General features: G+C 44.9%; 19 non-coding genes and 1 pseudogene across 19 annotated transcripts; all 20 read right to left on the bottom strand.

The window, feature by feature from the left end:
• Positions 1-573: 573 nt before the first annotated feature.
• LOC141202351 (U2 spliceosomal RNA) lies at positions 574-764 on the bottom strand. The gene has a single exon (XR_012273626.1). It is a non-coding gene; the product is annotated as a U2 spliceosomal RNA (small nuclear RNA).
• Positions 765-1879: 1115 nt separating this feature from the next.
• LOC141202677 (U2 spliceosomal RNA) lies at positions 1880-2070 on the bottom strand. Its single transcript, XR_012273887.1, has one exon. It is a non-coding gene; the product is annotated as a U2 spliceosomal RNA (small nuclear RNA).
• A 1115-nt stretch (positions 2071-3185) lies between these two features.
• On the bottom strand, positions 3186-3376 carry LOC141202665 (U2 spliceosomal RNA). Its single transcript, XR_012273884.1, has one exon. It is a non-coding gene; the product is annotated as a U2 spliceosomal RNA (small nuclear RNA).
• Positions 3377-4491: 1115 nt separating this feature from the next.
• Positions 4492-4682, bottom strand: LOC141202653 (U2 spliceosomal RNA). Its single transcript, XR_012273876.1, has one exon. It is a non-coding gene; the product is annotated as a U2 spliceosomal RNA (small nuclear RNA).
• Positions 4683-5797: 1115 nt separating this feature from the next.
• Positions 5798-5988, bottom strand: LOC141202641 (U2 spliceosomal RNA). The gene has a single exon (XR_012273865.1). It is a non-coding gene; the product is annotated as a U2 spliceosomal RNA (small nuclear RNA).
• A 1115-nt stretch (positions 5989-7103) lies between these two features.
• On the bottom strand, positions 7104-7294 carry LOC141202630 (U2 spliceosomal RNA). The gene has a single exon (XR_012273858.1). It is a non-coding gene; the product is annotated as a U2 spliceosomal RNA (small nuclear RNA).
• A 1115-nt stretch (positions 7295-8409) lies between these two features.
• Positions 8410-8600, bottom strand: LOC141202618 (U2 spliceosomal RNA). Its single transcript, XR_012273851.1, has one exon. It is a non-coding gene; the product is annotated as a U2 spliceosomal RNA (small nuclear RNA).
• Positions 8601-9715: 1115 nt separating this feature from the next.
• On the bottom strand, positions 9716-9906 carry LOC141202607 (U2 spliceosomal RNA). Its single transcript, XR_012273841.1, has one exon. It is a non-coding gene; the product is annotated as a U2 spliceosomal RNA (small nuclear RNA).
• A 1115-nt stretch (positions 9907-11021) lies between these two features.
• LOC141202595 (U2 spliceosomal RNA) lies at positions 11022-11212 on the bottom strand. The gene has a single exon (XR_012273832.1). It is a non-coding gene; the product is annotated as a U2 spliceosomal RNA (small nuclear RNA).
• A 1115-nt stretch (positions 11213-12327) lies between these two features.
• LOC141202328 (U2 spliceosomal RNA) lies at positions 12328-12518 on the bottom strand. The gene has a single exon (XR_012273604.1). It is a non-coding gene; the product is annotated as a U2 spliceosomal RNA (small nuclear RNA).
• A 1118-nt stretch (positions 12519-13636) lies between these two features.
• LOC141202584 (U2 spliceosomal RNA) lies at positions 13637-13827 on the bottom strand. Its single transcript, XR_012273826.1, has one exon. It is a non-coding gene; the product is annotated as a U2 spliceosomal RNA (small nuclear RNA).
• A 1112-nt stretch (positions 13828-14939) lies between these two features.
• Positions 14940-15125, bottom strand: LOC141202646 (U2 spliceosomal RNA). Its single transcript, XR_012273869.1, has one exon. It is a non-coding gene; the product is annotated as a U2 spliceosomal RNA (small nuclear RNA).
• Positions 15126-17724: 2599 nt separating this feature from the next.
• On the bottom strand, positions 17725-17915 carry LOC141202572 (U2 spliceosomal RNA). The gene has a single exon (XR_012273821.1). It is a non-coding gene; the product is annotated as a U2 spliceosomal RNA (small nuclear RNA).
• A 1115-nt stretch (positions 17916-19030) lies between these two features.
• Positions 19031-19221, bottom strand: LOC141202560 (U2 spliceosomal RNA). Its single transcript, XR_012273814.1, has one exon. It is a non-coding gene; the product is annotated as a U2 spliceosomal RNA (small nuclear RNA).
• A 1115-nt stretch (positions 19222-20336) lies between these two features.
• LOC141202516 (U2 spliceosomal RNA) lies at positions 20337-20530 on the bottom strand. Its single transcript, XR_012273787.1, has one exon. It is a non-coding gene; the product is annotated as a U2 spliceosomal RNA (small nuclear RNA).
• Positions 20531-21348: 818 nt separating this feature from the next.
• LOC141202678 (U2 spliceosomal RNA) lies at positions 21349-21442 on the bottom strand (annotated as a pseudogene).
• A 1115-nt stretch (positions 21443-22557) lies between these two features.
• Positions 22558-22748, bottom strand: LOC141202549 (U2 spliceosomal RNA). Its single transcript, XR_012273806.1, has one exon. It is a non-coding gene; the product is annotated as a U2 spliceosomal RNA (small nuclear RNA).
• A 1115-nt stretch (positions 22749-23863) lies between these two features.
• Positions 23864-24054, bottom strand: LOC141202537 (U2 spliceosomal RNA). Its single transcript, XR_012273799.1, has one exon. It is a non-coding gene; the product is annotated as a U2 spliceosomal RNA (small nuclear RNA).
• Positions 24055-25169: 1115 nt separating this feature from the next.
• On the bottom strand, positions 25170-25360 carry LOC141202525 (U2 spliceosomal RNA). Its single transcript, XR_012273794.1, has one exon. It is a non-coding gene; the product is annotated as a U2 spliceosomal RNA (small nuclear RNA).
• Positions 25361-26475: 1115 nt separating this feature from the next.
• Positions 26476-26666, bottom strand: LOC141202512 (U2 spliceosomal RNA). Its single transcript, XR_012273783.1, has one exon. It is a non-coding gene; the product is annotated as a U2 spliceosomal RNA (small nuclear RNA).
• Between the last annotated feature and the right edge of the window lie 944 nt (positions 26667-27610).

The raw sequence follows: 27610 nt of genomic DNA, 5'->3' as shown, positions 1-27610 counted from the left end.
ACCAAACTTTTTGGGTTGGGTTCTCTTTTATAGTCTGCAGGCATTAAATGAAAGAAGTCAGTGTTCCAGCAGAAGGAGACAACGTTTCAGAAAAGGCATTGTAGCAAACCAAAAAAGAAATTTTAAGCGCAGCAGAGTAACCAGCGCACATACCTGTTAGCTCAGGTGAGTTTAAAAGGCTGCTGTTGATAACAAGGGCATTTGCTAAATAGATGGTGTGTGTGCAACAATATACTGAAAGGTCAATTATATTGTGCAGCTTATCTCACCACCTGTAGTTATTTAGGTGAAAGCTCCAAAATGCTTGCCTAATATGTCTGTTTATCCAAAAGGAAGTAAAAAGGGAGAGCTAGAAAGATAGCATTGCATCACATTACATGGCAATGCAATGCACAGTTGCTGAAGTTGAACCAAAATGAGCTTGTAATCTGGCTTCTGCAACTTTGAACATGAAAAATCCAATGAGGAGAAGAAAAGCAAAGCCAAAGAGTCCATCCCAAAATCCGACAAACAAGCAAAATGAACAAAAAACATTGAATTCAATTCTTTCTGATTTTAGAAACTGCATTAAAGAAGGGGTGCACCGGTCCTGGAGATACTGCAATACCAGGTCAATGCGTGGAGTGCACAGAGCAAGCTCTTTTTCCATCTCCCTGTTCTAAAAATCCATTTAATATATGGTCCCCAGATAGGGGACGTATCAGATATTAAACTGATAAGAACAGATACTACACTTGATCTTAGCCAAAAGGCCGAGAAGCGATAACCAGAATTGGTTTCAAACTATGGAGCCACCCAAGGATCCTGAAAAGTCCATTTGTGGAGATGAGCTCCTGGACTCCCGTTAAGAAGACATGTTGTCAACCTCTAGATCCCTTACATGCCTGCACTTTTCGGCTTGCTGCTGCTGCAATCCACGCGTTTTAGATCTGCATAACTCCACCTCTTTAAACACAGCACCTTCACCCCCTGCTGTTCCCACCCGCCTCAACACCGTTGGAAGGGAGGAGAACCAATTAAGGCGGGGGGTGGGGTGGAACGAGCAGCTGTCTACCCTTAGCAGGAGGGCTCCTGATTACATACCTCTCCTGCTGCTGCTGCTGCTGGCTGTCCAGCAGCAGACTGAAGGTGGCTGCTGCTGTGCACAGGTATATAAAGGCTCAGAGCCTATTATGACACGCGCAGCCAGCGTTCCATTGCCACATTCCATCTACTGCAGGCAGGATACCTGGCTGGCTGAATGTCGCTGAGAAGCTCACAGAGACCGCCATAAGCAACAGTTTAACAGAATGCCACAGACTAATCAACCAAACTTTTTGGGTTGGGTTCTCTTTTATAGTCTGCAGGCATTAAATGAAAGAAGTCAGTGTTCCAGCAGAAGGAGACAACGTTTCAGAAAAGGCATTGTAGCAAACCAAAAAAGAAATTTTAAGCGCAGCAGAGTAACCAGCGCACATACCTGTTAGCTCAGGTGAGTTTAAAAGGCTGCTGTTGATAACAAGGGCATTTGCTAAATAGATGGTGTGTGTGCAACAATATACTGAAAGGTCAATTATATTGTGCAGCTTATCTCACCACCTGTAGTTATTTAGGTGAAAGCTCCAAAATGCTTGCCTAATATGTCTGTTTATCCAAAAGGAAGTAAAAAGGGAGAGCTAGAAAGATAGCATTGCATCACATTACATGGCAATGCAATGCACAGTTGCTGAAGTTGAACCAAAATGAGCTTGTAATCTGGCTTCTGCAACTTTGAACATGAAAAATCCAATGAGGAGAAGAAAAGCAAAGCCAAAGAGTCCATCCCCAAATCCGACAAACAAGCAAAATGAACAAAAAACATTGAATTCAATTCTTTCTGATTTTAGAAACTGCATTAAAGAAGGGGTGCACCGGTCCTGGAGATACTGCAATACCAGGTCAATGCGTGGAGTGGACAGAGCAAGCTCTTTTTCCATCTCCCTGTTCTAAAAATCCATTTAATATATGGTCCCCAGATAGGGGACGTATCAGATATTAAACTGATAAGAACAGATACTACACTTGATCTTAGCCAAAAGGCCGAGAAGCGATAACCAGAATTGGTTTCAAACTATGGAGCCACCCAAGGATTCTGAAAAGTCCATTTGTGGAGATGAGCTCCTGGACTCCCGTTAAGAAGACATGTTGTCAACCTCTAGATCCCTTACATGCCTGCACTTTTCGGCTTGCTGCTGCTGCAATCCACGCGTTTTAGATCTGCATAACTCCACCTCTTTAAACACAGCACCTTCACCCCCTGCTGTTCCCACCCGCCTCAACACCGTTGGAAGGGAGGAGAACCAATTAAGGCGGGGGGTGGGGTGGAACGAGCAGCTGTCTACCCTTAGCAGGAGGGCTCCTGATTACATACCTCTCCTGCTGCTGCTGCTGCTGGCTGTCCAGCAGCAGACTGAAGGTGGCTGCTGCTGTGCACAGGTATATAAAGGCTCAGAGCCTATTATGACACGCGCAGCCAGCGTTCCATTGCCACATTCCATCTACTGCAGGCAGGATACCTGGCTGGCTGAATGTCGCTGAGAAGCTCACAGAGACCGCCATAAGCAACAGTTTAACAGAATGCCACAGACTAATCAACCAAACTTTTTGGGTTGGGTTCTCTTTTATAGTCTGCAGGCATTAAATGAAAGAAGTCAGTGTTCCAGCAGAAGGAGACAACGTTTCAGAAAAGGCATTGTAGCAAACCAAAAAAGAAATTTTAAGCGCAGCAGAGTAACCAGCGCACATACCTGTTAGCTCAGGTGAGTTTAAAAGGCTGCTGTTGATAACAAGGGCATTTGCTAAATAGATGGTGTGTGTGCAACAATATACTGAAAGGTCAATTATATTGTGCAGCTTATCTCACCACCTGTAGTTATTTAGGTGAAAGCTCCAAAATGCTTGCCTAATATGTCTGTTTATCCAAAAGGAAGTAAAAAGGGAGAGCTAGAAAGATAGCATTGCATCACATTACATGGCAATGCAATGCACAGTTGCTGAAGTTGAACCAAAATGAGCTTGTAATCTGGCTTCTGCAACTTTGAACATGAAAAATCCAATGAGGAGAAGAAAAGCAAAGCCAAAGAGTCCATCCCCAAATCCGACAAACAAGCAAAATGAACAAAAAACATTGAATTCAATTCTTTCTGATTTTAGAAACTGCATTAAAGAAGGGGTGCACCGGTCCTGGAGATACTGCAATACCAGGTCAATGCGTGGAGTGGACAGAGCAAGCTCTTTTTCCATCTCCCTGTTCTAAAAATCCATTTAATATATGGTCCCCAGATAGGGGACGTATCAGATATTAAACTGATAAGAACAGATACTACACTTGATCTTAGCCAAAAGGCCGAGAAGCGATAACCAGAATTGGTTTCAAACTACGGAGCCACCCAAGGATCCTGAAAAGTCCATTTGTGGAGATGAGCTCCTGGACTCCCGTTAAGAAGACATGTTGTCAACCTCTAGATCCCTTACATGCCTGCACTTTTCGGCTTGCTGCTGCTGCAATCCACGCGTTTTAGATCTGCATAACTCCACCTCTTTAAACACAGCACCTTCACCCCCTGCTGTTCCCACCCGCCTCAACACCGTTGGAAGGGAGGAGAACCAATTAAGGCGGGGGGTGGGGTGGAACGAGCAGCTGTCTACCCTTAGCAGGAGGGCTCCTGATTACATACCTCTCCTGCTGCTGCTGCTGCTGGCTGTCCAGCAGCAGACTGAAGGTGGCTGCTGCTGTGCACAGGTATATAAAGGCTCAGAGCCTATTATGACACGCGCAGCCAGCGTTCCATTGCCACATTCCATCTACTGCAGGCAGGATACCTGGCTGGCTGAATGTCGCTGAGAAGCTCACAGAGACCGCCATAAGCAACAGTTTAACAGAATGCCACAGACTAATCAACCAAACTTTTTGGGTTGGGTTCTCTTTTATAGTCTGCAGGCATTAAATGAAAGAAGTCAGTGTTCCAGCAGAAGGAGACAACGTTTCAGAAAAGGCATTGTAGCAAACCAAAAAAGAAATTTTAAGCGCAGCAGAGTAACCAGCGCACATACCTGTTAGCTCAGGTGAGTTTAAAAGGCTGCTGTTGATAACAAGGGCATTTGCTAAATAGATGGTGTGTGTGCAACAATATACTGAAAGGTCAATTATATTGTGCAGCTTATCTCACCACCTGTAGTTATTTAGGTGAAAGCTCCAAAATGCTTGCCTAATATGTCTGTTTATCCAAAAGGAAGTAAAAAGGGAGAGCTAGAAAGATAGCATTGCATCACATTACATGGCAATGCAATGCACAGTTGCTGAAGTTGAACCAAAATGAGCTTGTAATCTGGCTTCTGCAACTTTGAACATGAAAAATCCAATGAGGAGAAGAAAAGCAAAGCCAAAGAGTCCATCCCCAAATCCGACAAACAAGCAAAATGAACAAAAAACATTGAATTCAATTCTTTCTGATTTTAGAAACTGCATTAAAGAAGGGGTGCACCGGTCCTGGAGATACTGCAATACCAGGTCAATGCGTGGAGTGGACAGAGCAAGCTCTTTTTCCATCTCCCTGTTCTAAAAATCCATTTAATATATGGTCCCCAGATAGGGGACGTATCAGATATTAAACTGATAAGAACAGATACTACACTTGATCTTAGCCAAAAGGCCGAGAAGCGATAACCAGAATTGGTTTCAAACTACGGAGCCACCCAAGGATCCTGAAAAGTCCATTTGTGGAGATGAGCTCCTGGACTCCCGTTAAGAAGACATGTTGTCAACCTCTAGTTCCCTTACATGCCTGCACTTTTCGGCTTGCTGCTGCTGCAATCCACGCGTTTTAGATCTGCATAACTCCACCTCTTTAAACACAGCACCTTCACCCCCTGCTGTTCCCACCCGCCTCAACACCGTTGGAAGGGAGGAGAACCAATTAAGGCGGGGGGTGGGGTGGAACGAGCAGCTGTCTACCCTTAGCAGGAGGGCTCCTGATTACATACCTCTCCTGCTGCTGCTGCTGCTGGCTGTCCAGCAGCAGACTGAAGGTGGCTGCTGCTGTGCACAGGTATATAAAGGCTCAGAGCCTATTATGACACGCGCAGCCAGCGTTCCATTGCCACATTCCATCTACTGCAGGCAGGATACCTGGCTGGCTGAATGTCACTGAGAAGCTCACAGAGACCGCCATAAGCAACAGTTTAACAGAATGCCACAGACTAATCAACCAAACTTTTTGGGTTGGGTTCTCTTTTATAGTCTGCAGGCATTAAATGAAAGAAGTCAGTGTTCCAGCAGAAGGAGACAACGTTTCAGAAAAGGCATTGTAGCAAACCAAAAAAGAAATTTTAAGCGCAGCAGAGTAACCAGCGCACATACCTGTTAGCTCAGGTGAGTTTAAAAGGCTGCTGTTGATAACAAGGGCATTTGCTAAATAGATGGTGTGTGTGCAACAATATACTGAAAGGTCAATTATATTGTGCAGCTTATCTCACCACCTGTAGTTATTTAGGTGAAAGCTCCAAAATGCTTGCCTAATATGTCTGTTTATCCAAAAGGAAGTAAAAAGGGAGAGCTAGAAAGATAGCATTGCATCACATTACATGGCAATGCAATGCACAGTTGCTGAAGTTGAACCAAAATGAGCTTGTAATCTGGCTTCTGCAACTTTGAACATGAAAAATCCAATGAGGAGAAGAAAAGCAAAGCCAAAGAGTCCATCCCCAAATCCGACAAACAAGCAAAATGAACAAAAAACATTGAATTCAATTCTTTCTGATTTTAGAAACTGCATTAAAGAAGGGGTGCACCGGTCCTGGAGATACTGCAATACCAGGTCAATGCGTGGAGTGGACAGAGCAAGCTCTTTTTCCATCTCCCTGTTCTAAAAATCCATTTAATATATGGTCCCCAGATAGGGGACGTATCAGATATTAAACTGATAAGAACAGATACTACACTTGATCTTAGCCAAAAGGCCGAGAAGCGATAACCAGAATTGGTTTCAAACTACGGAGCCACCCAAGGATCCTGAAAAGTCCATTTGTGGAGATGAGCTCCTGGACTCCCGTTAAGAAGACATGTTGTCAACCTCTAGTTCCCTTACATGCCTGCACTTTTCGGCTTGCTGCTGCTGCAATCCACGCGTTTTAGATCTGCATAACTCCACCTCTTTAAACACAGCACCTTCACCCCCTGCTGTTCCCACCCGCCTCAACACCGTTGGAAGGGAGGAGAACCAATTAAGGCGGGGGGTGGGGTGGAACGAGCAGCTGTCTACCCTTAGCAGGAGGGCTCCTGATTACATACCTCTCCTGCTGCTGCTGCTGCTGGCTGTCCAGCAGCAGACTGAAGGTGGCTGCTGCTGTGCACAGGTATATAAAGGCTCAGAGCCTATTATGACACGCGCAGCCAGCGTTCCATTGCCACATTCCATCTACTGCAGGCAGGATACCTGGCTGGCTGAATGTCGCTGAGAAGCTCACAGAGACCGCCATAAGCAACAGTTTAACAGAATGCCACAGACTAATCAACCAAACTTTTTGGGTTGGGTTCTCTTTTATAGTCTGCAGGCATTAAATGAAAGAAGTCAGTGTTCCAGCAGAAGGAGACAACGTTTCAGAAAAGGCATTGTAGCAAACCAAAAAAGAAATTTTAAGCGCAGCAGAGTAACCAGCGCACATACCTGTTAGCTCAGGTGAGTTTAAAAGGCTGCTGTTGATAACAAGGGCATTTGCTAAATAGATGGTGTGTGTGCAACAATATACTGAAAGGTCAATTATATTGTGCAGCTTATCTCACCACCTGTAGTTATTTAGGTGAAAGCTCCAAAATGCTTGCCTAATATGTCTGTTTATCCAAAAGGAAGTAAAAAGGGAGAGCTAGAAAGATAGCATTGCATCACATTACATGGCAATGCAATGCACAGTTGCTGAAGTTGAACCAAAATGAGCTTGTAATCTGGCTTCTGCAACTTTGAACATGAAAAATCCAATGAGGAGAAGAAAAGCAAAGCCAAAGAGTCCATCCCCAAATCCGACAAACAAGCAAAATGAACAAAAAACATTGAATTCAATTCTTTCTGATTTTAGAAACTGCATTAAAGAAGGGGTGCACCGGTCCTGGAGATACTGCAATACCAGGTCAATGCGTGGAGTGGACAGAGCAAGCTCTTTTTCCATCTCCCTGTTCTAAAAATCCATTTAATATATGGTCCCCAGATAGGGGACGTATCAGATATTAAACTGATAAGAACAGATACTACACTTGATCTTAGCCAAAAGGCCGAGAAGCGATAACCAGAATTGGTTTCAAACTATGGAGCCACCCAAGGATTCTGAAAAGTCCATTTGTGGAGATGAGCTCCTGGACTCCCGTTAAGAAGACATGTTGTCAACCTCTAGATCCCTTACATGCCTGCACTTTTCGGCTTGCTGCTGCTGCAATCCACGCGTTTTAGATCTGCATAACTCCACCTCTTTAAACACAGCACCTTCACCCCCTGCTGTTCCCACCCGCCTCAACACCGTTGGAAGGGAGGAGAACCAATTAAGGCGGGGGGTGGGGTGGAACGAGCAGCTGTCTACCCTTAGCAGGAGGGCTCCTGATTACATACCTCTCCTGCTGCTGCTGCTGCTGGCTGTCCAGCAGCAGACTGAAGGTGGCTGCTGCTGTGCACAGGTATATAAAGGCTCAGAGCCTATTATGACACGCGCAGCCAGCGTTCCATTGCCACATTCCATCTACTGCAGGCAGGATACCTGGCTGGCTGAATGTCGCTGAGAAGCTCACAGAGACCGCCATAAGCAACAGTTTAACAGAATGCCACAGACTAATCAACCAAACTTTTTGGGTTGGGTTCTCTTTTATAGTCTGCAGGCATTAAATGAAAGAAGTCAGTGTTCCAGCAGAAGGAGACAACGTTTCAGAAAAGGCATTGTAGCAAACCAAAAAAGAAATTTTAAGCGCAGCAGAGTAACCAGCGCACATACCTGTTAGCTCAGGTGAGTTTAAAAGGCTGCTGTTGATAACAAGGGCATTTGCTAAATAGATGGTGTGTGTGCAACAATATACTGAAAGGTCAATTATATTGTGCAGCTTATCTCACCACCTGTAGTTATTTAGGTGAAAGCTCCAAAATGCTTGCCTAATATGTCTGTTTATCCAAAAGGAAGTAAAAAGGGAGAGCTAGAAAGATAGCATTGCATCACATTACATGGCAATGCAATGCACAGTTGCTGAAGTTGAACCAAAATGAGCTTGTAATCTGGCTTCTGCAACTTTGAACATGAAAAATCCAATGAGGAGAAGAAAAGCAAAGCCAAAGAGTCCATCCCCAAATCCGACAAACAAGCAAAATGAACAAAAAACATTGAATTCAATTCTTTCTGATTTTAGAAACTGCATTAAAGAAGGGGTGCACCGGTCCTGGAGATACTGCAATACCAGGTCAATGCGTGGAGTGGACAGAGCAAGCTCTTTTTCCATCTCCCTGTTCTAAAAATCCATTTAATATATGGTCCCCAGATAGGGGACGTATCAGATATTAAACTGATAAGAACAGATACTACACTTGATCTTAGCCAAAAGGCCGAGAAGCGATAACCAGAATTGGTTTCAAACTACGGAGCCACCCAAGGATCCTGAAAAGTCCATTTGTGGAGATGAGCTCCTGGACTCCCGTTAAGAAGACATGTTGTCAACCTCTAGATCCCTTACATGCCTGCACTTTTCGGCTTGCTGCTGCTGCAATCCACGCGTTTTAGATCTGCATAACTCCACCTCTTTAAACACAGCACCTTCACCCCCTGCTGTTCCCACCCGCCTCAACACCGTTGGAAGGGAGGAGAACCAATTAAGGCGGGGGGTGGGGTGGAACGAGCAGCTGTCTACCCTTAGCAGGAGGGCTCCTGATTACATACCTCTCCTGCTGCTGCTGCTGCTGGCTGTCCAGCAGCAGACTGAAGGTGGCTGCTGCTGTGCACAGGTATATAAAGGCTCAGAGCCTATTATGACACGCGCAGCCAGCGTTCCATTGCCACATTCCATCTACTGCAGGCAGGATACCTGGCTGGCTGAATGTCGCTGAGAAGCTCACAGAGACCGCCATAAGCAACAGTTTAACAGAATGCCACAGACTAATCAACCAAACTTTTTGGGTTGGGTTCTCTTTTATAGTCTGCAGGCATTAAATGAAAGAAGTCAGTGTTCCAGCAGAAGGAGACAACGTTTCAGAAAAGGCATTGTAGCAAACCAAAAAAGAAATTTTAAGCGCAGCAGAGTAACCAGCGCACATACCTGTTAGCTCAGGTGAGTTTAAAAGGCTGCTGTTGATAACAAGGGCATTTGCTAAATAGATGGTGTGTGTGCAACAATATACTGAAAGGTCAATTATATTGTGCAGCTTATCTCACCACCTGTAGTTATTTAGGTGAAAGCTCCAAAATGCTTGCCTAATATGTCTGTTTATCCAAAAGGAAGTAAAAAGGGAGAGCTAGAAAGATAGCATTGCATCACATTACATGGCAATGCAATGCACAGTTGCTGAAGTTGAACCAAAATGAGCTTGTAATCTGGCTTCTGCAACTTTGAACATGAAAAATCCAATGAGGAGAAGAAAAGCAAAGCCAAAGAGTCCATCCCCAAATCCGACAAACAAGCAAAATGAACAAAAAACATTGAATTCAATTCTTTCTGATTTTAGAAACTGCATTAAAGAAGGGGTGCACCGGTCCTGGAGATACTGCAATACCAGGTCAATGCGTGGAGTGGACAGAGCAAGCTCTTTTTCCATCTCCCTGTTCTAAAAATCCATTTAATATATGGTCCCCAGATAGGGGACGTATCAGATATTAAACTGATAAGAACAGATACTACACTTGATCTTAGCCAAAAGGCCGAGAAGCGATAACCAGAATTGGTTTCAAACTACGGAGCCACCCAAGGATCCTGAAAAGTCCATTTGTGGAGATGAGCTCCTGGACTCCCGTTAAGAAGACATGTTGTCAACCTCTAGTTCCCTTACATGCCTGCACTTTTCGGCTTGCTGCTGCTGCAATCCACGCGTTTTAGATCTGCATAACTCCACCTCTTTAAACACAGCACCTTCACCCCCTGCTGTTCCCACCCGCCTCAACACCGTTGGAAGGGAGGAGAACCAATTAAGGCGGGGGGTGGGGTGGAACGAGCAGCTGTCTACCCTTAGCAGGAGGGCTCCTGATTACATACCTCTCCTGCTGCTGCTGCTGCTGGCTGTCCAGCAGCAGACTGAAGGTGGCTGCTGCTGTGCACAGGTATATAAAGGCTCAGAGCCTATTATGACACGCGCAGCCAGCGTTCCATTGCCACATTCCATCTACTGCAGGCAGGATACCTGGCTGGCTGAATGTCACTGAGAAGCTCACAGAGACCGCCATAAGCAACAGTTTAACAGAATGCCACAGACTAATCAACCAAACTTTTTGGGTTGGGTTCTCTTTTATAGTCTGCAGGCATTAAATGAAAGAAGTCAGTGTTCCAGCAGAAGGAGACAACGTTTCAGAAAAGGCATTGTAGCAAACCAAAAAAGAAATTTTAAGCGCAGCAGAGTAACCAGCGCACATACCTGTTAGCTCAGGTGAGTTTAAAAGGCTGCTGTTGATAACAAGGGCATTTGCTAAATAGATGGTGTGTGTGCAACAATATACTGAAAGGTCAATTATATTGTGCAGCTTATCTCACCACCTGTAGTTATTTAGGTGAAAGCTCCAAAATGCTTGCCTAATATGTCTGTTTATCCAAAAGGAAGTAAAAAGGGAGAGCTAGAAAGATAGCATTGCATCACATTACATGGCAATGCAATGCACAGTTGCTGAAGTTGAACCAAAATGAGCTTGTAATCTGGCTTCTGCAACTTTGAACATGAAAAATCCAATGAGGAGAAGAAAAGCAAAGCCAAAGAGTCCATCCCCAAATCCGACAAACAAGCAAAATGAACAAAAAACATTGAATTCAATTCTTTCTGATTTTAGAAACTGCATTAAAGAAGGGGTGCACCGGTCCTGGAGATACTGCAATACCAGGTCAATGCGTGGAGTGGACAGAGCAAGCTCTTTTTCCATCTCCCTGTTCTAAAAATCCATTTAATATATGGTCCCCAGATAGGGGACGTATCAGATATTAAACTGATAAGAACAGATACTACACTTGATCTTAGCCAAAAGGCCGAGAAGCGATAACCAGAATTGGTTTCAAACTACGGAGCCACCCAAGGATCCTGAAAAGTCCATTTGTGGAGATGAGCTCCTGGACTCCCGTTAAGAAGACATGTTGTCAACCTCTAGTTCCCTTACATGCCTGCACTTTTCGGCTTGCTGCTGCTGCAATCCACGCGTTTTAGATCTGCATAACTCCACCTCTTTAAACACAGCACCTTCACCCCCTGCTGTTCCCACCCGCCTCAACACCGTTGGAAGGGAGGAGAACCAATTAAGGCGGGGGGTGGGGTGGAACGAGCAGCTGTCTACCCTTAGCAGGAGGGCTCCTGATTACATACCTCTCCTGCTGCTGCTGCTGCTGGCTGTCCAGCAGCAGACTGAAGGTGGCTGCTGCTGTGCACAGGTATATAAAGGCTCAGAGCCTATTATGACACGCGCAGCCAGCGTTCCATTGCCACATTCCATCTACTGCAGGCAGGATACCTGGCTGGCTGAATGTCGCTGAGAAGCTCACAGAGACCGCCATAAGCAACAGTTTAACAGAATGCCACAGACTAATCAACCAAACTTTTTGGGTTGGGTTCTCTTTTATAGTCTGCAGGCATTAAATGAAAGAAGTCAGTGTTCCAGCAGAAGGAGACAACGTTTCAGAAAAGGCATTGTAGCAAACCAAAAAAGAAATTTTAAGCGCAGCAGAGTAACCAGCGCACATACCTGTTAGCTCAGGTGAGTTTAAAAGGCTGCTGTTGATAACAAGGGCATTTGCTAAATAGATGGTGTGTGTGCAACAATATACTGAAAGGTCAATTATATTGTGCAGCTTATCTCACCACCTGTAGTTATTTAGGTGAAAGCTCCAAAATGCTTGCCTAATATGTCTGTTTATCCAAAAGGAAGTAAAAAGGGAGAGCTAGAAAGATAGCATTGCATCACATTACATGGCAATGCAATGCACAGTTGCTGAAGTTGAACCAAAATGAGCTTGTAATCTGGCTTCTGCAACTTTGAACATGAAAAATCCAATGAGGAGAAGAAAAGCAAAGCCAAAGAGTCCATCCCCAAATCCGACAAACAAGCAAAATGAACAAAAAACATTGAATTCAATTCTTTCTGATTTTAGAAACTGCATTAAAGAAGGGGTGCACCGGTCCTGGAGATACTGCAATACCAGGTCAATGCGTGGAGTGGACAGAGCAAGCACTTTTTCCATCTCCCTGTTCTAAAAATCCATTTAATATATGGTCCCCAGATAGGGGACGTATCAGATATTAAACTGATAAGAACAGATACTACACTTGATCTTAGCCAAAAGGCCGAGAAGCGATAACCAGAATTGGTTTCAAACTACGGAGCCACCCAAGGATCCTGAAAAGTCCATTTGTGGAGATGAGCTCCTGGACTCCCGTTAAGAAGACATGTTGTCAACCTCTAGATCCCTTACATGCCTGCACTTTTCGGCTTGCTGCTGCTGCAATCCACGCGTTTTAGATCTGCATAACTCCACCTCTTTAAACACAGCACCTTCACCCCCTGCTGTTCCCACCCGCCTCAACACCCTTGGAAGGGAGGAGAACCAATTAAGGCGGGGGGTGGGGTGGAACGAGCTGCTGTCTACCCTTAGCAGGAGGGCTCCTGATTACATACCTCTCCTGCTGCTGCTGCTGCTGCTGGCTGTCCAGCAGCAGACTGAAGGTGGCTGCTGCTGTGCACAGGTATATAAAGGCTCAGAGCCTATTATGACACGCGCAGCCAGCGTTCCATTGCCACATTCCATCTACTGCAGGCAGGATACCTGGCTGGCTGAATGTCGCTGAGAAGCTCACAGAGACCGCCATAAGCAACAGTTTAACAGAATGCCACAGACTAATCAACCAAACTTTTTGGGTTGGGTTCTCTTTTATAGTCTGCAGGCATTAAATGAAAGAAGTCAGTGTTCCAGCAGAAGGAGACAACGTTTCAGAAAAGGCATTGTAGCAAACCAAAAAAGAAATTTTAAGCGCAGCAGAGTAACCAGCGCACATACCTGTTAGCTCAGGTGAGTTTAAAAGGCTGCTGTTGATAACAAGGGCATTTGCTAAATAGATGGTGTGTGTGCAACAATATACTGAAAGGTCAATTATATTGTGCAGCTTATCTCACCACCTGTAGTTATTTAGGTGAAAGCTCCAAAATGCTTGCCTAATATGTCTGTTTATCCAAAAGGAAGTAAAAAGGGAGAGCTAGAAAGATAGCATTGCATCACATTACATGGCAATGCAATGCACAGTTGCTGCAGTTGAACCAAAATGAGCTTGTAATCTGGCTTCTGCAACTTTGAACATGAAAAATCCAATGAGGAGAAGAAAAGCAAAGCCAAAGAGTCCATCCCCAAATCCGACAAACAAGCAAAATGAACAAAAAACATTGAATTCAATTCTTTCTGATTTTAGAAACTGCATTAAAGAAGGGGTGCACCGGTCCTGGAGATACTGCAATACCAGGTCAATGCGTGGAGTGGACAGAGCAAGCTCTTTTTCCATCTCCCTGTTCTAAAAATCCATTTAATATATGGTCCCCAGATAGGGGACGTATCAGATATTAAACTGATAAGAACAGATACTACACTTGATCTTAGCCAAAAGGCCGAGAAGCGATAACCAGAATTGGTTTCAAACTACGGAGCCACCCAAGGATCCTGAAAAGTCCATTTGTGGAGATGAGCTCCTGGACTCCCGTTAAGAAGACATGTTGTCAACCTCTAGATCCCTTACATGCCTGCACTTTTCGGCTTGCTGCTGCTGCAATCCACGCGTTTTAGATCTGCATAACTCCACCTCTTTAAACACAGCATCTTCACCCCCTGCTGTTCCCACCCGCCTCAACACCCTTGGAAGGGAGGAGAACCAATTAAGGCGGGGGGTGGGGTGGAACGAGCAGCTGTCTACCCTTAGCAGGAGGGCTCCTGATTACATACCTCTCCTGCTGCTGCTGCTGGCTGTCCAGCAGCAGACTGAAGGTGGCTGCTGCTGTGCACAGGTATATAAAGGCTCAGAGCCTATTATGACACGCGCAGCCAGCGTTCCATTGCCACATTCCATCTACTGCAGGCAGGATACCTGGCTGGCTGAATGTCGCTGAGAAGCTCACAGAGACCGCCATAAGCAACAGTTTAACAGAATGCCACAGACTAATCAACCAAACTTTTTGGGTTGGGTTCTCTTTTATAGTCTGCAGGCATTAAATGAAAGAAGTCAGTGTTCCAGCAGAAGGAGACAACGTTTCAGAAAAGGCATTGTAGCAAACCAAAAAAGAAATTTTAAGCGCAGCAGAGTAACCAGCGCACATACCTGTTAGCTCAGGTGAGTTTAAAAGGCTGCTGTTGATAACAAGGGCATTTGCTAAATAGATGGTGTGTGTGCAACAATATACTGAAAGGTCAATTATATTGTGCAGCTTATCTCACCACCTGTAGTTATTTAGGTGAAAGCTCCAAAATGCTTGCCTAATATGTCTGTTTATCCAAAAGGAAGTAAAAAGGGAGAGCTAGAAAGATAGCATTGCATCACATTACATGGCAATGCAATGCACAGTTGCTGAAGTTGAACCAAAATGAGCTTGTAATCTGGCTTCTGCAACTTTGAACATGAAAAATCCAATGAGGAGAAGAAAAGCAAAGCCAAAGAGTCCATCCCCAAATCCGACAAACAAGCAAAATGAACAAAAAACATTGAATTCAATTCTTTCTGATTTTAGAAACTGCATTAAAGAAGGGGTGCACCGGTCCTGGAGATACTGCAATACCAGGTCAATGCGTGGAGTGGACAGAGCAAGCTCTTTTTCCATCTCCCTGTTCTAAAAATCCATTTAATATATGGTCCCCAGATAGGGGACGTATCAGATATTAAACTGATAAGAACAGATTTTTTTTTTTTTTTTTTTCTTAACACTCAGATTACAAGTACCATCTCGATTCCATACTTCTGAAAACGGTGATGGACCAAATCCATCATCGTGTCATTTTAAAACAAAAAAACATTATTTAATGCATATACAAAAAAAACAAAACAACAACCAGTATTTCCTCTGAGACACATAATATATAGAGGAAGGAAACAAAACACATTACTGCATTCCTCCCTTCAACGCATAATATGTTAGATACTCCAACAGTCCTTTCTCTTGCGAGAAAGATTCAAAGTTTGTATTCACATAATCTATCCATGTCCTTCCCACCTTATAGGTTTCAAAAAACCTCTCTTTATTTGCCTTCACACTTGCGATTACCTTTGGAAAAAAAGCTTCAAAACACACACCACTTCCCTTCATTTCCGCAATTCCTTTTTTAACTTTGTCCATTTCTTTATCAGCTTCCTCCTCTTCTGTTTGCCTCTGAACCTCTACCGTCTTCTTTTTTTCTTTCTTTTCCGCCTTTGCACTTTCCATCTTCTCCTTATTACTCTTTCTCTTTGGGCATTCCTTAAACCTATGCCCAATTTCCATACACAGGTTACACTTATTCCTTTCTACTGGACATGATTTAGAAACATGTCCTTCCGCTTTACACTTCCAACACTTTTCTGCAGTACAGTCTTCACGTTTATGACCATATACCTCACAAATTGAACAAAAGGAATCCATCCCATTAAAGAATAAATTCCCACTTACTTTACCAAGCTTAAACCTTTGAGGCGGGTAGGAAAAACTCCTATCCTTGTTCATGTTAAATTCCACAAAAAATTTCCACTTTCCCGTCCATACTCCGAATTCATTCATTACTTTACCTTTTGATACTACAGACTTGGCAAAACCACTCAAAAACGTGACAATGTCCTCTTCTGGAACCAGTGGTGAAAACATTTTCACTGTCACCATCTTTTCACTACTAAATACGTGACGTTGAAACCGAATTCCAACAAACTTCTCATGTCTCAATTCATCAAAAGAATCCATATAGTTCTCCAAAATCTTCCTAGACTCAAAAAACACGTCATAGACACCCTTTTGGGGATAATCCATAACTGCCACGATGTCTTCTTTATTCACCTTTGCGACACCCAAGATGATCTCCTTCATAATAAACCGAAAGTCCTTAACCTTCTGACAGTCTCTCCGGACAAAAATCCGGAAAGCGGTCTCCACACGTGCATGTTCTGGAACCTCCAACTTCGGCCACAACTCCGCCTCTGTTGCCATGATTCTCCAACAGAATGAGCGTAATCTCCACTCCAACACACAGAAGGAGCGAGTATGATCACTTCCCGTTGTCTGGGGACTAAGCCGACACGCCTATAGCAGCAAGGGGGTGAAGTCCCCACAATTAGGTAAGGACGATCCCCCAAGGCCGACGAGCCAGGTACCCTAGACACCTCCAACCAAAACCAAGGCAGCAATCGCTAAATCACTGCACTTGATCTTAGCCAAAAGGCCGAGAAGCGATAACCAGAATTGGTTTCAAACTACGGAGCCACCCAAGGATCCTGAAAAGTCCATTTGTGGAGATGAGCTCCTGGACTCCCGTTAAGAAGACATGTTGTCAACCTCTAGATCCCTTACATGCCTGCACTTTTCGGCTTGCTGCTGCTGCAATCCACGCGTTTTAGATCTGCATAACTCCACCTCTTTAAACACAGCACCTTCACCCCCTGCTGTTCCCACCCGCCTCAACACCGTTGGAAGGGAGGAGAACCAATTAAGGCGGGGGGTGGGGTGGAACGAGCAGCTGTCTACCCTTAGCAGGAGGGCTCCTGATTACATACCTCTCCTGCTGCTGCTGCTGCTGGCTGTCCAGCAGCAGACTGAAGGTGGCTGCTGCTGTGCACAGGTATATAAAGGCTCAGAGCCTATTATGACACGCGCAGCCAGCGTTCCATTGCCACATTCCATCTACTGCAGGCAGGATACCTGGCTGGCTGAATGTCGCTGAGAAGCTCACAGAGACCGCCATAAGCAACAGTTTAACAGAAAGCCACAGACTAATCAACCAAACTTTTTGGGTTGGGTTCTCTTTTATAGTCTGCAGGCATTAAATGAAAGAAGTCAGTGTTCCAGCAGAAGGAGACAACGTTTCAGAAAAGGCATTGTAGCAAACCAAAAAAGAAATTTTAAGCGCAGCAGAGTAACCAGCGCACATACCTGTTAGCTCAGGTGAGTTTAAAAGGCTGCTGTTGATAACAAGGGCATTTGCTAAATAGATGGTGTGTGTGCAACAATATACTGAAAGGTCAATTATATTGTGCAGCTTATCTCACCACCTGTAGTTATTTAGGTGAAAGCTCCAAAATGCTTGCCTAATATGTCTGTTTATCCAAAAGGAAGTAAAAAGGGAGAGCTAGAAAGATAGCATTGCATCACATTACATGGCAATGCAATGCACAGTTGCTGAAGTTGAACCAAAATGAGCTTGTAATCTGGCTTCTGCAACTTTGAACATGAAAAATCCAATGAGGAGAAGAAAAGCAAAGCCAAAGAGTCCATCCCCAAATCCGACAAACAAGCAAAATGAACAAAAAACATTGAATTCAATTCTTTCTGATTTTAGAAACTGCATTAAAGAAGGGGTGCACCGGTCCTGGAGATACTGCAATACCAGGTCAATGCGTGGAGTGGACAGAGCAAGCTCTTTTTCCATCTCCCTGTTCTAAAAATCCATTTAATATATGGTCCCCAGATAGGGGACGTATCAGATATTAAACTGATAAGAACAGATACTACACTTGATCTTAGCCAAAAGGCCGAGAAGCGATAACCAGAATTGGTTTCAAACTACGGAGCCACCCAAGGATCCTGAAAAGTCCATTTGTGGAGATGAGCTCCTGGACTCCCGTTAAGAAGACATGTTGTCAACCTCTAGATCCCTTACATGCCTGCACTTTTCGGCTTGCTGCTGCTGCAATCCACGCGTTTTAGATCTGCATAACTCCACCTCTTTAAACACAGCACCTTCACCCCCTGCTGTTCCCACCCGCCTCAACACCGTTGGAAGGGCAGAGAACCAATTAAGGCGGGGGGTGGGGTGGAACGAGCAGCTGTCTACCCTTAGCAGGAGGGCTCCTGATTACATACCTCTCCTGCTGCTGCTGCTGCTGGCTGTCCAGCAGCAGACTGAAGGTGGCTGCTGCTGTGCACAGGTATATAAAGGCTCAGAGCCTATTATGACACGCGCAGCCAGCGTTCCATTGCCACATTCCATCTACTGCAGGCAGGATACCTGGCTGGCTGAATGTCGCTGAGAAGCTCACAGAGACCGCCATAAGCAACAGTTTAACAGAATGCCACAGACTAATCAACCAAACTTTTTGGGTTGGGTTCTCTTTTATAGTCTGCAGGCATTAAATGAAAGAAGTCAGTGTTCCAGCAGAAGGAGACAACGTTTCAGAAAAGGCATTGTAGCAAACCAAAAAAGAAATTTTAAGCGCAGCAGAGTAACCAGCGCACATACCTGTTAGCTCAGGTGAGTTTAAAAGGCTGCTGTTGATAACAAGGGCATTTGCTAAATAGATGGTGTGTGTGCAACAATATACTGAAAGGTCAATTATATTGTGCAGCTTATCTCACCACCTGTAGTTATTTAGGTGAAAGCTCCAAAATGCTTGCCTAATATGTCTGTTTATCCAAAAGGAAGTAAAAAGGGAGAGCTAGAAAGATAGCATTGCATCACATTACATGGCAATGCAATGCACAGTTGCTGAAGTTGAACCAAAATGAGCTTGTAATCTGGCTTCTGCAACTTTGAACATGAAAAATCCAATGAGGAGAAGAAAAGCAAAGCCAAAGAGTCCATCCCCAAATCCGACAAACAAGCAAAATGAACAAAAAACATTGAATTCAATTCTTTCTGATTTTAGAAACTGCATTAAAGAAGGGGTGCACCGGTCCTGGAGATACTGCAATACCAGGTCAATGCGTGGAGTGGACAGAGCAAGCTCTTTTTCCATCTCCCTGTTCTAAAAATCCATTTAATATATGGTCCCCAGATAGGGGACGTATCAGATATTAAACTGATAAGAACAGATACTACACTTGATCTTAGCCAAAAGGCCGAGAAGCGATAACCAGAATTGGTTTCAAACTACGGAGCCACCCAAGGATCCTGAAAAGTCCATTTGTGGAGATGAGCTCCTGGACTCCCGTTAAGAAGACATGTTGTCAACCTCTAGATCCCTTACATGCCTGCACTTTTCGGCTTGCTGCTGCTGCAATCCACGCGTTTTAGATCTGCATAACTCCACCTCTTTAAACACAGCACCTTCACCCCCTGCTGTTCCCACCCGCCTCAACACCGTTGGAAGGGAGGAGAACCAATTAAGGCGGGGGGTGGGGTGGAACGAGCAGCTGTCTACCCTTAGCAGGAGGGCTCCTGATTACATACCTCTCCTGCTGCTGCTGCTGCTGGCTGTCCAGCAGCAGACTGAAGGTGGCTGCTGCTGTGCACAGGTATATAAAGGCTCAGAGCCTATTATGACACGCGCAGCCAGCGTTCCATTGCCACATTCCATCTACTGCAGGCAGGATACCTGGCTGGCTGAATGTCGCTGAGAAGCTCACAGAGACCGCCATAAGCAACAGTTTAACAGAATGCCACAGACTAATCAACCAAACTTTTTGGGTTGGGTTCTCTTTTATAGTCTGCAGGCATTAAATGAAAGAAGTCAGTGTTCCAGCAGAAGGAGACAACGTTTCAGAAAAGGCATTGTAGCAAACCAAAAAAGAAATTTTAAGCGCAGCAGAGTAACCAGCGCACATACCTGTTAGCTCAGGTGAGTTTAAAAGGCTGCTGTTGATAACAAGGGCATTTGCTAAATAGATGGTGTGTGTGCAACAATATACTGAAAGGTCAATTATATTGTGCAGCTTATCTCACCACCTGTAGTTATTTAGGTGAAAGCTCCAAAATGCTTGCCTAATATGTCTGTTTATCCAAAAGGAAGTAAAAAGGGAGAGCTAGAAAGATAGCATTGCATCACATTACATGGCAATGCAATGCACAGTTGCTGAAGTTGAACCAAAATGAGCTTGTAATCTGGCTTCTGCAACTTTGAACATGAAAAATCCAATGAGGAGAAGAAAAGCAAAGCCAAAGAGTCCATCCCCAAATCCGACAAACAAGCAAAATGAACAAAAAACATTGAATTCAATTCTTTCTGATTTTAGAAACTGCATTAAAGAAGGGGTGCACCGGTCCTGGAGATACTGCAATACCAGGTCAATGCGTGGAGTGGACAGAGCAAGCTCTTTTTCCATCTCCCTGTTCTAAAAATCCATTTAATATATGGTCCCCAGATAGGGGACGTATCAGATATTAAACTGATAAGAACAGATTTTTTTGATTGAATATATCTTTTATTAGCACAAAAAATAAGTTAACAGACAGTGTACAGTGCCGCAGCCCAGTACACACAGAATTCTACATCATATTTACATAGCATGAGGATACGACGCACTAACTAGACACATCACACCCCTATGCTACACAAAACACTCAATCTGAAAGAAAAAGCATGTCAATCAATACAGTACGACGAACCGTGATAAGGGATGGGGATTGGGAAAAAGGGGATGGGGAGGGGAAAATCACAGGCCCGAAGCTTTATTGAAAGACAAGACACATAAGGGGAGAGGGGGAGGAGGGGTTTAGTCCTCGTCCTCGTCCTCCGGACCGTCCATGATGGAATAGTCTCTGAGCAGGCTGTGGATCAGCCTGCGGCAGTCCTGGATGGACATCCTCTCCCTCCTCAAGATGAGCCGGTTCCTGGCGACCCAAACGGCATCCTTGAAGCAGTTCATAAGGCGCCAAGCCTCCTGGATGGCTCCGACGGTATGAACCCCAGGGAAGAGTCCGTAAAGCACAGAATGGTGCGATAGGCTCGCCCTGGGGACAGAGTTCCTCAGGTCGTCCTCAAGTGCAGTCAATAGGCGCTGTGCAAATCCGCAGTCCCAAAAAGTGTGCAAAGATGTTTCCTCCACGAAGGGGCACCTTGGGCAGTACCGGGTCTTGCACAGGTTCCGGGCATGCAAGAATGACCGGACGGGCAGTCCGCCCTGAATCGCCATCCACGACAAGTCCTTGTGCCCGTTGGTCAGCCTGTCAGACGACACATTTGTCCACACAGTCTCCAGCGTGTCCTGGTGAAGTCCTGTGATGTTCTCCACGTCATCCTTGGCTCTGATTAGCTTGTGGATAGTTTTGGGCTTCCACAAGTCGGGCTTGAGTCCCTCCAGTTGATAAGAACAGATACTACACTTGATCTTAGCCAAAAGGCCGAGAAGCGATAACCAGAATTGGTTTCAAACTACGGAGCCACCCAAGGATCCTGAAAAGTCCATTTGTGGAGATGAGCTCCTGGACTCCCGTTAAGAAGACATGTTGTCAACCTCTAGATCCCTTACATGCCTGCACTTTTCGGCTTGCTGCTGCTGCAATCCACGCGTTTTAGATCTGCATAACTCCACCTCTTTAAACACAGCACCTTCACCCCCTGCTGTTCCCACCCGCCTCAACACCGTTGGAAGGGAGGAGAACCAATTAAGGCGGGGGGTGGGGTGGAACGAGCAGCTGTCTACCCTTAGCAGGAGGGCTCCTGATTACATACCTCTCCTGCTGCTGCTGCTGCTGGCTGTCCAGCAGCAGACTGAAGGTGGCTGCTGCTGTGCACAGGTATATAAAGGCTCAGAGCCTATTATGACACGCGCAGCCAGCGTTCCATTGCCACATTCCATCTACTGCAGGCAGGATACCTGGCTGGCTGAATGTCGCTGAGAAGCTCACAGAGACCGCCATAAGCAACAGTTTAACAGAATGCCACAGACTAATCAACCAAACTTTTTGGGTTGGGTTCTCTTTTATAGTCTGCAGGCATTAAATGAAAGAAGTCAGTGTTCCAGCAGAAGGAGACAACGTTTCAGAAAAGGCATTGTAGCAAACCAAAAAAGAAATTTTAAGCGCAGCAGAGTAACCAGCGCACATACCTGTTAGCTCAGGTGAGTTTAAAAGGCTGCTGTTGATAACAAGGGCATTTGCTAAATAGATGGTGTGTGTGCAACAATATACTGAAAGGTCAATTATATTGTGCAGCTTATCTCACCACCTGTAGTTATTTAGGTGAAAGCTCCAAAATGCTTGCCTAATATGTCTGTTTATCCAAAAGGAAGTAAAAAGGGAGAGCTAGAAAGATAGCATTGCATCACATTACATGGCAATGCAATGCACAGTTGCTGAAGTTGAACCAAAATGAGCTTGTAATCTGGCTTCTGCAACTTTGAACATGAAAAATCCAATGAGGAGAAGAAAAGCAAAGCCAAAGAGTCCATCCCCAAATCCGACAAACAAGCAAAATGAACAAAAACCATTGAATTCAATTCTTTCTGATTTTAGAAACTGCATTAAAGAAGGGGTGCACCGGTCCTGGAGATACTGCAATACCAGGTCAATGCGTGGAGTGGACAGAGCAAGCTCTTTTTCCATCTCCCTGTTCTAAAAATCCATTTAATATATGGTCCCCAGATAGGGGACGTATCAGATATTAAACTGATAAGAACAGATACTACACTTGATCTTAGCCAAAAGGCCGAGAAGCGATAACCAGAATTGGTTTCAAACTACGGAGCCACCCAAGGATCCTGAAAAGTCCATTTGTGGAGATGAGCTCCTGGACTCCCGTTAAGAAGACATGTTGTCAACCTCTAGATCCCTTACATGCCTGCACTTTTCGGCTTGCTGCTGCTGCAATCCACGCGTTTTAGATCTGCATAACTCCACCTCTTTAAACACAGCACCTTCACCCCCTGCTGTTCCCACCCGCCTCAACACCGTTGGAAGGGAGGAGAACCAATTAAGGCGGGGGGTGGGGTGGAACGAGCAGCTGTCTACCCTTAGCAGGAGGGCTCCTGATTACATACCTCTCCTGCTGCTGCTGCTGCTGGCTGTCCAGCAGCAGACTGAAGGTGGCTGCTGCTGTGCACAGGTATATAAAGGCTCAGAGCCTATTATGACACGCGCAGCCAGCGTTCCATTGCCACATTCCATCTACTGCAAGCAGGATACCTGGCTGGCTGAATGTCGCTGAGAAGCTCACAGAGACCGCCATAAGCAACAGTTTAACAGAATGCCACAGACTAATCAACCAAACTTTTTGGGTTGGGTTCTCTTTTATAGTCTGCAGGCATTAAATGAAAGAAGTCAGTGTTCCAGCAGAAGGAGACAACGTTTCAGAAAAGGCATTGTAGCAAACCAAAAAAGAAATTTTAAGCGCAGCAGAGTAACCAGCGCACATACCTGTTAGCTCAGGTGAGTTTAAAAGGCTGCTGTTGATAACAAGGGCATTTGCTAAATAGATGGTGTGTGTGCAACAATATACTGAAAGGTCAATTATATTGTGCAGCTTATCTCACCACCTGTAGTTATTTAGGTGAAAGCTCCAAAATGCTTGCCTAATATGTCTGTTTATCCAAAAGGAAGTAAAAAGGGAGAGCTAGAAAGATAGCATTGCATCACATTACATGGCAATGCAATGCACAGTTGCTGAAGTTGAACCAAAATGAGCTTGTAATCTGGCTTCTGCAACTTTGAACATGAAAAATCCAATGAGGAGAAGAAAAGCAAAGCCAAAGAGTCCATCCCCAAATCCGACAAACAAGCAAAATGAACAAAAACCATTGAATTCAATTCTTTCTGATTTTAGAAACTGCATTAAAGAAGGGGTGCACCGGTCCTGGAGATACTGCAATACCAGGTCAATGCGTGGAGTGGACAGAGCAAGCTCTTTTTCCATCTCCCTGTTCTAAAAATCCATTTAATATATGGTCCCCAGATAGGGGACGTATCAGATATTAAACTGATAAGAACAGATACTACACTTGATCTTAGCCAAAAGGCCGAGAAGCGATAACCAGAATTGGTTTCAAACTACGGAGCCACCCAAGGATCCTGAAAAGTCCATTTGTGGAGATGAGCTCCTGGACTCCCGTTAAGAAGACATGTTGTCAACCTCTAGATCCCTTACATGCCTGCACTTTTCGGCTTGCTGCTGCTGCAATCCACGCGTTTTAGATCTGCATAACTCCACCTCTTTAAACACAGCACCTTCACCCCCTGCTGTTCCCACCCGCCTCAACACCGTTGGAAGGGAGGAGAACCAATTAAGGCGGGGGGTGGGGTGGAACGAGCAGCTGTCTACCCTTAGCAGGAGGGCTCCTGATTACATACCTCTCCTGCTGCTGCTGCTGCTGGCTGTCCAGCAGCAGACTGAAGGTGGCTGCTGCTGTGCACAGGTATATAAAGGCTCAGAGCCTATTATGACACGCGCAGCCAGCGTTCCATTGCCACATTCCATCTACTGCAGGCAGGATACCTGGCTGGCTGAATGTCGCTGAGAAGCTCACAGAGACCGCCATAAGCAACAGTTTAACAGAATGCCACAGACTAATCAACCAAACTTTTTGGGTTGGGTTCTCTTTTATAGTCTGCAGGCATTAAATGAAAGAAGTCAGTGTTCCAGCAGAAGGAGACAACGTTTCAGAAAAGGCATTGTAGCAAACCAAAAAAGAAATTTTAAGCGCAGCAGAGTAACCAGCGCACATACCTGTTAGCTCAGGTGAGTTTAAAAGGCTGCTGTTGATAACAAGGGCATTTGCTAAATAGATGGTGTGTGTGCAACAATATACTGAAAGGTCAATTATATTGTGCAGCTTATCTCACCACCTGTAGTTATTTAGGTGAAAGCTCCAAAATGCTTGCCTAATATGTCTGTTTATCCAAAAGGAAGTAAAAAGGGAGAGCTAGAAAGATAGCATTGCATCACATTACATGGCAATGCAATGCACAGTTGCTGAAGTTGAACCAAAATGAGCTTGTAATCTGGCTTCTGCAACTTTGAACATGAAAAATCCAATGAGGAGAAGAAAAGCAAAGCCAAAGAGTCCATCCCCAAATCCGACAAACAAGCAAAATGAACAAAAAACATTGAATTCAATTCTTTCTGATTTTAGAAACTGCATTAAAGAAGGGGTGCACCGGTCCTGGAGATACTGCAATACCAGGTCAATGCGTGGAGTGGACAGAGCAAGCTCTTTTTCCATCTCCCTGTTCTAAAAATCCATTTAATATATGGTCCCCAGATAGGGGACGTATCAGATATTAAACTGATAAGAACAGATACTACACTTGATCTTAGCCAAAAGGCCGAGAAGCGATAACCAGAATTGGTTTCAAACTACGGAGCCACCCAAGGATCCTGAAAAGTCCATTTGTGGAGATGAGCTCCTGGACTCCCGTTAAGAAGACATGTTGTCAACCTCTAGATCCCTTACATGCCTGCACTTTTCGGCTTGCTGCTGCTGCAATCCACGCGTTTTAGATCTGCATAACTCCACCTCTTTAAACACAGCACCTTCACCCCCTGCTGTTCCCACCCGCCTCAACACCGTTGGAAGGGAGGAGAACCAATTAAGGCGGGGGGTGGGGTGGAACGAGCAGCTGTCTACCCTTAGCAGGAGGGCTCCTGATTACATACCTCTCCTGCTGCTGCTGCTGCTGGCTGTCCAGCAGCAGACTGAAGGTGGCTGCTGCTGTGCACAGGTATATAAAGGCTCAGAGCCTATTATGACACGCGCAGCCAGCGTTCCATTGCCACATTCCATCTACTGCAGGCAGGATACCTGGCTGGCTGAATGTCGCTGAGAAGCTCACAGAGACCGCCATAAGCAACAGTTTAACAGAATGCCACAGACTAATCAACCAAACTTTTTGGGTTGGGTTCTCTTTTATAGTCTGCAGGCATTAAATGAAAGAAGTCAGTGTTCCAGCAGAAGGAGACAACGTTTCAGAAAAGGCATTGTAGCAAACCAAAAAAGAAATTTTAAGCGCAGCAGAGTAACCAGCGCACATACCTGTTAGCTCAGGTGAGTTTAAAAGGCTGCTGTTGATAACAAGGGCATTTGCTAAATAGATGGTGTGTGTGCAACAATATACTGAAAGGTCAATTATATTGTGCAGCTTATCTCACCACCTGTAGTTATTTAGGTGAAAGCTCCAAAATGCTTGCCTAATATGTCTGTTTATCCAAAAGGAAGTAAAAAGGGAGAGCTAGAAAGATAGCATTGCATCACATTACATGGCAATGCAATGCACAGTTGCTGAAGTTGAACCAAAATGAGCTTGTAATCTGGCTTCTGCAACTTTGAACATGAAAAATCCAATGAGGAGAAGAAAAGCAAAGCCAAAGAGTCCATCCCCAAATCCGACAAACAAGCAAAATGAACAAAAAACATTGAATTCAATTCTTTCTGATTTTAGAAACTGCATTAAAGAAGGGGTGCACCGGTCCTGGAGATACTGCAATACCAGGTCAATGCGTGGAGTGGACAGAGCAAGCTCTTTTTCCATCTCCCTGTTCTAAAAATCCATTTAATATATGGTCCCCAGATAGGGGACGTATCAGATATTAAACTGATAAGAACAGATACTACACTTGATCTTAGCCAAAAGGCCGAGAAGCGATAACCAGAATTGGTTTCAAACTACGGAGCCACCCAAGGATCCTGAAAAGTCCATTTGTGGAGATGAGCTCCTGGACTCCCGTTAAGAAGACATGTTGTCAACCTCTAGATCGCTTACATGCCTGCACTTTTCGGCTTGCTGCTGCTGCAATCCACGCGTTTTAGATCTGCATAACTCCACCTCTTTAAACACAGCACCTTCACCCCCTGCTGTTCCCACCCGCCTCAACACCGTTGGAAGGGAGGAGAACCAATTAAGGCGGGGGGTGGGGTGGAACGAGCAGCTGTCTACCCTTAGCAGGAGGGCTCCTGATTACATACCTCTCCTGCTGCTGCTGCTGCTGGCTGTCCAGCAGCAGACTGAAGGTGGCTGCTGCTGTGCACAGGTATATAAAGGCTCAGAGCCTATTATGACACGCGCAGCCAGCGTTCCATTGCCACATTCCATCTACTGCAGGCAGGATACCTGGCTGGCTGAATGTCGCTGAGAAGCTCACAGAGACCGCCATAAGCAACAGTTTAACAGAATGCCACAGACTAATCAACCAAACTTTTTGGGTTGGGTTCTCTTTTATAGTCTGCAGGCATTAAATGAAAGAAGTCAGTGTTCCAGCAGAAGGAGACAACGTTTCAGAAAAGGCATTGTAGCAAACCAAAAAAGAAATTTTAAGCGCAGCAGAGTAACCAGCGCACATACCTGTTAGCTCAGGTGAGTTTAAAAGGCTGCTGTTGATAACAAGGGCATTTGCTAAATAGATGGTGTGTGTGCAACAATATACTGAAAGGTCAATTATATTGTGCAGCTTATCTCACCACCTGTAGTTATTTAGGTAAAAGCTCCAAAATGCTTGCCTAATATGTCTGTTTATCCAAAAGGAAGTAAAAAGGGAGAGCTAGAAAGATAGCATTGCATCACATTACATGGCAATGCAATGCACAGTTGCTG

Source organism: Phyllobates terribilis, unplaced genomic scaffold, assembly GCF_046119375.1.
Source record: "Phyllobates terribilis strain yellow unplaced genomic scaffold, ASM4611937v1 Scaffold_123__1_contigs__length_5148117, whole genome shotgun sequence".
NCBI lineage: Eukaryota > Metazoa > Chordata > Amphibia > Anura > Dendrobatidae > Phyllobates > Phyllobates terribilis.
The sequence above is the reverse complement of the archived record's forward strand: the minus strand, read 5'-3'. Positions and strand labels throughout refer to the sequence as shown.